Here is an 8,579-nt window from a genome sequence, read left to right on the forward strand (position 1 = left end):
GCTGATTGGATGAAGATGGTGACACAGAGAGAAAAAGAAAATGGTTTTATTCTGTCTCAGTCTAAGTTGGAACTACATTTTTTCACCTTCTTCCCTGTTTGGTTCTGGGTTAGAAACTTGCACATGATTTGGAAAGTGAAATGAAGCAGCAGACTTTATGCTCTAAAGGTCATCATGGTTAGAGGTGAGGAGAAAGAGATGCAGAGAAGCAAGCAGGTGCCAATCTGTATTTGTTCTTCCCACTCTGCACCCTCCTCTGCCTCCAGATCCAGCTGTTCTTCCCATCTGCCTGCCCTGCTGACCAACAGCAACCCATGACCAGATACCCAACTGCAAACTCACAGAGGCAACCACAAGGACCAGATCACAGCCCTGCACAGACCTCCATGGTCCTCTTTATGGACCTTTCAGCAGATACCCCTCAAGCTCTGTCCACCAGGCCAGGGCTTCAGGAGGACTGCCTAGTGACCTCCCTGCTCCACCAACTCTCCTCTCCTCTCCTCCCTCCCCACCTACTTCTCCAGCTTCAGTTCCTGATCCCAGCAGGCTTTTTCATAGCAATTGAATAGATCAGTCTGAAATTCATATAGAGCTGCAAAGAACATGTAAGAGTCAAAAGAGCTTTGGAAAATAAAAAAGTCGGAGGATGTCAAGACTTATTATAAAGGAATCTATCACAGAGCTGTAAAGATGGACACCCTAATTACACAGTGACAAAACCTGTGGTAAACTTGCCTGGGATAACTTGGAAAGCAGACCACATGCCCACTGAGACTGTAATTTTGGGGGATGTGCTTGGCAGGAGAATAACTGTGGGCTCACTTTTCTTTGTATGTCAAGCAAAGTATTATAAGAAATGAGCTCAGGAAATAATTGGCCAGTTTGCAAGCAGCAATTGAGTGTCCAGAAATCAGGGATCTGACTAGGAAGGCTATATGAAAACTATTAGAGCCCAAATTTTCAGACAATTTTGAAAAAAAATTTGAACACAAAAGCCCACTGAAACCTAGCTTTGCTGCTTTCACTGGGGCTAACAAAGTTAGTTGTGGTGGGGTTTGGGTGTGAGGGCCCTGACTGAAGACATAGGACTGTCTCCCACTGTCCCTAACACCACTGCGAGACTTCCATCCATTCATCATTAGAGGAAACACAGTCCTGATGCAAAGGAACGTGGATCAGAGTACAAGTATTCAAGGGCCATGCCACCCTCTAGGAAGTGTGGACAATGCAGCAGTAGCAGCAACCTTCCAAAGTGCTCCTGCAACAAGACGGAGAAGGGCCTTGCCTTCATCTCTGAGAGGTTCCCATCCAGATGAACTCCATGCCTAAAGGATGTGCAGAAAATCCAAGCTTCAGGAATATATGTAATTTCTCTTGGAACTGGGCTTCTAACAACTTTAATGTATGCCAACAAAAGCACTGTAAATAGGGCTTTTTCTAAGAAAAAGTGCCCAAAGATTCACTACACTTGGTTACTAGTATTCTTGGCTGGATCTTCTTCTGCTCTCTTTCATTTTCAGTCACTTTATTACAATTTAATCTTTGTAAAATCCTATTTTGGGTCATTCAAGCTTCTGGGAAGTACTTTGGATTATTGGAAATACAGTCTTCCTTCTTAAAGTCTTTTTCATAGCCTTGAAATGCCTTATTTTATTGGTACCTTCTTTCATTATGCCTTCTAAATCCAAGGATTACTGGTATGCGTTCTTAGAAGAATTGTGTCAGTATAAATTAATTTTGTTCCCATATCTGTTTGGTTCCATTACCTTATTAACAACAGGGAGTTTGGTAATATAACTAGAATCTTGGGATGTTACTAGGTTTATTCTACTTCGTTTTAAAGTTTTTGTTTTTGTTTTTTTGGAAATATGAGGACTTTCAGACAGGTTTTGTGAATATTTTTTACATGACCAAGCCACAAAGTTACTCGTTCAGATGATATCTGACCAATATGTCAAGCACAATTTCCTAAGATTATTTTTCCCATCTGTCAGCATATATTTCCCAAAGAATGCATTACCTCATGGTTTCATTAAGAGAATGTCCAATAGTCAGAACTATGATTTCAAACCACATAACCAAATGGAAATATGGGGCTACTTCATCACACCTTCAAACATACTTAAGTCCTATGAACTATTAAGATCACAAAATAGTAATTGCATTTGGTTACAATGACTATTACTAAAGTCACTGGGATAGATTTCTTTGCTAAAAATTAGAAAAATATTTCCAGCGGTGCCTGGGGTGGCTCAGTCAGTTAAGCGTCTGATTTTTTTTTTTTTAATCTATTTGACAGAGAGATGGCGAGAGCAGGAACACAAACAGGGGGAGTGGGAGAGGGAAAGGCAGGCTTCCCAGTGAGCAGGGAGCCCAATGCGGGGCTCGATCCCAGGACCCTGGGACCATGACCTGAGCCAAAGGCAGACGCTTAACGACTGAGCCACCCAGGCACCCCTAAGTGTCTGATTCTTGATTTTGACTCCGGTCATGATCTCAGGGTCATGAGATGGAGCCCTGTGTCTGGCTCTGCATTCAGTGGGCAGTCTGCTTGAGATTCTCTCTTCCTCTCCCTCTGCCCCTCCCCATCACACTCTCTAAAATAAATAAATCTTTAAAAAAAAAAAATGTTTCCAAACATTTTTGGAGCATAAGAGTAAGATTTAAGTATTTCATTTTTTTAAAAGATTTTGTCAGAGAGAGAGAGTACAAGCAGGGGGAGTGGCAGGCAGAGGGAGAAGCAGGCTCCCCGCTGAGCGAAGGCAGATGCTTAACCGACTGAGCCATACAGGCATCCCAAGTATTTCATTTTTTAATTCAAATGAGTGAAAGAACACTGTTTTTAAAAATATGTAAACAATATTCAACCTAATATCTATGTCAACATTTATTCTATTCTAATTACTTGACATGATTGTAGTATAAAACTGTAAGTGTATTTTCTTACTAATGTTATTGAAAACAGCAACTGGATAACTAAATAGAATTAGTGGTTTCAGAGGAATTTGGGTATTCTTTTCTGACAATGTTCAAACTAAGGAATATTTTTTATAACATATCTTTATCCAAAAATCTCAAAAATTCTTAAAATTTTCATAAAATTTGTATTTTTAAGTGAAAGTTCTATATGTTGTATTTTACCTATAAAAAGATTTTCTAAGTGAATATTAATTTACTGAGGATGATATATTTTAATATTACTCTGAAATATGATCAGCAATCAATAAGAATAATATGAATTGTTTGAAATTTTCAGTGTTATTACAAAGATTACATTAATGGTATGGCCTCACCCAAACCTATTGGCTTCAAGGTAGCCACCATTAAATTGAGAAGGAAGGGCTTGGGAACAAGAAAGCAAATAAATAAGACTTGAGAATGACATCTAGGCAAAACTTTGGGTATATTTACTGGCACGTGGAACCGACTAGATGCTACCAGATCGAAAGCCTTCTAAGTTTCTGAGTGAATTGTACTGCCCAATAAACATAATCCCAACCTGAAAAAGCCTTGGACTACTTGAGCATTAAAACAATCCTCAGGACCTCACACTTGCACAAGCAGGACGCAGGCTGTGAAAGTTGTATAGCCTTCAAGAAAAATACACTCCCAAATGTCCTCTTCAGGTGTGGCCATGGAAAACAGGACATGGAAGACCCTTCCAGAGGATGGACCAAGGGCCATGGCCAAGGGAGTTCCACCAGGAGAGCAAAATCAGAATCTAATCAAGGAACTTTCCACCCCACCTTATGAAAGCAGGATACCTTCACAATGCCTGTTCAGGATTTTATATATACTAGCAAAACTAGAAATTGCCAAGTGTCTTGCATTCTTCTGTTTTCCAAAAGAGGGGTGGGGGAGGGGGGTGGAGTACTCTTGTGCTCCAAAAATGTTTGCTTTTGTTTTTTAGCGTTATCCTGTCCCTGATTCACCACTGTACACTGAGAGAAAGGATGAACAACCTTTTTATTGACAGATCACCACAAGAGGCCCCATCCAGACGCTATCATCTGAAGATCTGAACTTTGTGCCACCTCACTGACTTCATGGGTCTTTGGGTTGCCTATGAGAAATGGGTATGTTCTATGAAAGAAAGGAAGAATGGAATAATTTGCAACCAGAAGGAAATACTGTGGAGGATACTGGTTAGCAAGTCATCAAAAACCATTTCCTTTTTCTCCTGGGGCACTGCTAGATTATGCTTACCAGTCTCCCTCGTGGTTAGACATGGCCATGTGTCAGTTCTGACCAATAAAATGTGAGAAGTAACATCAGTTGCTTCCTGGCCTGTTTGGCCCCCTGACTCATGACCCTCATGCCTTTTGCCTTCCAGCTGGCTAGACTGGAGATGATGAGGACAACATTTGGAGTCATGTGTGAACATGGGGGAGCCACAGGATAGAAGAAACCTGGATCCCTGAAAACACGTGGAGAAAGGACATCCTCTAGGAGTGATTGTATTCCACACTTATCTGAGCAAAAATAAGTATGCTTTAATCATATTAAGCCCCTGAGGTTGGGAAGTTTATTTGCTACAATCACTAACGTATATACAGCAGAGGGAGCACCACAAAGACAGGAGGATTGAAAGAGAGGACAGAGGGGCGCCTGGGTGGCTCAGTCGTTAAGCATCTGCCTCTGGCTCAGGTCAGGTCCTGGGACCGAGCCCCGCATCGGGCTCCCTGCTCAGCGGGAAGAGCCTGCTTCTCCCTGTCCCACTCTCCCTGCTTGTGTTCCCTCTGTCGCTGTGTCTTTCTCTGTCAAATAAATAAAATCTTTAAGAAAAATAAAAGATTAAAAAAAAGAGATGACAGAGCCTGAGGAGGGTGAGGGGTTCTCTTTAGCTAAAATGAAGACACAAGAGAGAGAACAGCAAGAAACAAGAGGCTCCGTTGGGCATATTGCTATGGGTCTTAAATGCCATGCAAAATTTTGGACTTTATTCTACAGAAATGGGGACCATCAGAAGTTATATATATATATCTTCTATTTAAAACTGCGAGTGAATGCTGCCAGTAATCTGCCTTTTCTGAGGCAATTGAGAATCCAAATCTTTCACACACTGTTGCCCCCCAAAATTGAGAATATAAAATATAATCACCAAGCTGACAACAGCTTTTGCAGTCTTTAAAGCTGCAACTCATATCAAAATAGATCCTGTCAAATTCAGTAAGAAAATTGGGAATTAATAACCTTCAGAAGAAAAAGTCAACTTTCAAAATCTGCTTCTTTTTGAAAGTGTGTGTGTGTGTGTGTGTGTGTGTGTGTGTGAGTGATGCGGGGGCCGGGGGGGCGAGGACAGGTGGGAGGGAGATGTCTTTTCAGGTAATGAATGCTATTCCAGCAACAAAACAAAACCTAAGGTGGGCTTCAATCAATTTCACACGTACTAAGCACCTTCCATGTGGCAGGTGTCCTGCTAGGTGTCTACAATAAAAAGATAAATAAATGACTTACCAGGACTTCAAATTACTCACAAAGTAATAGAATTAGTAGGCATATAAACAGATTAACCAGTATACATTAGTATACCTGCTATTATAAAATAGGACCCAACAGAACTACAGGGCTTGGGGAAGAATCAGAGATCACAGAACTTTCTTAGCCTCATACTGAAGATCCTCCCTCATCAGACTCAACCGACCATTGCGGACTGAAATTTCAGTACTTTTCTTCACACAATCGCTTGCTCTCATACCTATCCTCCACCTTCCCACCTCCACGCCTTGCCTTCTGTCAAACGCTCTCCCTGACCCACTGCTGGCCACTTTGTAAGGTGCCATTAAGACTCCACCCGTGAAATTTTCCCTGGTTCCAGCAGGGTGAGTTCTCCCCCTTCTCAGGAGTCCCATCTGCGTCTTCTCTCAGGAGGTTACCACTCTGCTCTGCATCAAAGGTGTTTTCTGATTGCTGGTCTTGTCTGATCTTCACCCTAAACTATAAGCCTCCAGAGGACCAGGAATGTTGCCAGTATAGCACCTTGTATGTACATAGTGGATGTTTAATAAGTATTTTCTGAATGTTAGATTTTAAACCCAAAACCTACTCCCTGCAGCTGCTGACTCTGCACACACCAGTCATCACTGCATTCTTTGGTCCAGAGCTAAACTGTTGGGTGTATGGTGTTTTCTCATGGGAGGAGAAAAATCCTTAAGAGGGTTCAGTAATGACAAACAGAGGAAATAAAAATAGTGCTTACACCCCTGGTTCTAACTAGTGCCTACTTATATCACAAAAATTAAGATTGTCCAATGGGCCAAAACTTTTTGCTTACCGATTAGAAGAGATTGAAATCTCCAAGTTTTCTTTACTGCAAAACAATCTTTCATAGAAGAATCTCTATTAATGTTATGTCAGCATTTTCTCCTAAACAACCCAGAGAGGAGAAAATGGGCAGTTGCCTCCCTAATACCAATACCATTAGCAAATGGTATTGACATGAGGGCAACTGGAAATATTGACTGTCTATAACGTTCCCACACTGGTACCATAAGAGCTGGAAGCTAAAACATGGGGACAAATCAGCATTATTCAGGACAGAATGGCCAAAGCCAAAAGTAGAAAAGATCAATGTCTATAAAATATTGAAGTGTACTGAATGTGTTCCCTAAAGCCTGGAATGTAATAAAGGAAATACATGCTTAAAGTTTAAGTGGGGACAAATGTAGGATAAATGGAAATATGTACTTTTTTTTTTTAAGTGGGATGAACTTTAGGTTTTTATTAAGAAGAGCAGATAAGGGCGCCTGGGTGGCTCAGTCGGTTGAGCGTCTGCCTTCGGCTCAGGTCATGATCCCGGGGTCCTGGGATCGAGTCCCACATCGGGCTCCCTGCTCTGTGGGGAGCCTGCTTCTCCCTCTCCTCCCCACTTGTCCGCTCTCTCACTATCTCTGTCTCTCTCTCTCAAATAAATAAAAAAAATTTAAAAAAAAAAAAAAAAGAGCAGATAAGAATGAAAATATAAATAAATTCATGGACAATATCTTCATAAAATATCAATAGTAGAGAGATTTTTGTGAGTGGTCTCCAGTCTGTTGGGTCCTGGGGCCCCTTGACCACTGTAATTAGTACCAGGAGACCTTAAATACATATACGCAGAGAGCCCTGCCTGTGGATTGTATAAACAACATGCCTAACACATATGTACAACCGTTTGACACAAAACCAAAAATGTTTTTACTGATGAGTAACAATGTCAGGCAGATTGGGGAAGCTAGGCAGGCTGATCTAGTAGGGACACACTGTCTTGAGAAGAGCTGTCAGAGGGAGGGAAAACTCTACTCGTCGGGACACATGATCATTGGGAAGGATCCTGGTGAGAGCGCGGGCTTTGAAAGGCCCTGGGCAGAAAAGAGAGGGCAGAGCCAGCAAGATGGCACAGGCTGTGGAGTAAAGGAACCTCTTAGATCTTCAGGAAAATTACCACATTCACCAAACTCTTTATGGTTAATTTTTTTGTGGCAAATGGTCAACAGGCTGAGCTTCTGGACTTGACCCAGGGCTCATCCCAAACAGCAAAAAAGTGGAAGTACAGGCAAGCATGAGGAATTCAAGAGCAGGAAATTCAAGAAACAGGAGTAGCGCTGCGCCTCTTACAGGCCCTGCAAGGGAGCTCAAGCTTCATGTAATCTGGCATGGAGGCCTTGGGCAGTATCTGAGTCTCTTACATAAATTCACTTAAAAGTGTTCCTGAATCCTTAGAAGCTTTTTGTCATTATGGGTTTCCTTGGTTGATGGAATAATGCAAGAAAAAAAAAAGTGTTACATTAAAAAAATGTTTATACTACAGGAGTTCAGAACCACTATTTTCAGAGTATTGGCCTGTTATGACTTAGCTTCACCAGAGAGGGAAGGCTGAACTGGGCCCACTGGAGAACCATGAAACGCCACGTAGGCCATTGTCTTTTCTGAGAGCATCTACAGACCACATCCCAGTCCCTTGTACTGTCGAATAAATAAGAATGCTGGTCACAGGAAGGCTTCTGCTCTCCTTTCCTTGCTCTATCTTATTTAATCCTCACAACCACCTTATATGGAAGTTAACATTACTCTCCTAATATTAAAGATGAAGAAACTGAGCCACAGAATTGACCAAGGTCACATAGCTAATAAGTAGCAGAGCCAGAGTCCAAAACTTTTTGACTGTGAAGCCTGTAAGCATAATAATTAAATCGATTAGTCAACTACTTATTGGGCATCTACACTGTGCTAAGTACTAAAATAAGCATATGATTAGCAAATGTTATCTATATTACTGTATTAGGGTTCTCCAGAGAAACAGAACCAGTAAGATGTGTGTGTATACACACACACACAGATTATAGGAGTTGGTTCACTTGAGTACGGAGGCTCGCAAGTCCAAATCTGCAGTGTAGTTCCAGTCTGAAGCAAGTGCAGGCCCAAGAAAGCCGATGGTACAGATGAAGTCCAAAGGCAGTCTACCAGAGACTTTTTCCTATCACTCAGGGAAGGTCAATCTTGTTATTCCATTTAGGCCTTCAACTGTTTGGATGATGCCCATCCACATCGTAGAAGGCACACATAAATTAACCACCACAATTACATTCAAAATGAACTTT

General features: G+C 41.6%; 1 pseudogene; it reads left to right on the forward strand.

Annotated features, from left to right (window-relative positions):
• Positions 1 to 314: 314 nt before the first annotated feature.
• LOC118549157 (E3 ubiquitin-protein ligase RNFT1 pseudogene) lies at positions 315 to 2,143 on the forward strand (annotated as a pseudogene).
• Positions 2,144 to 8,579: the final 6,436 nt, after the last annotated feature.

Source organism: Halichoerus grypus, chromosome 5 (assembly GCF_964656455.1).
Source record: "Halichoerus grypus chromosome 5, mHalGry1.hap1.1, whole genome shotgun sequence".
Classification (NCBI taxonomy): domain Eukaryota; kingdom Metazoa; phylum Chordata; class Mammalia; order Carnivora; family Phocidae; genus Halichoerus; species Halichoerus grypus.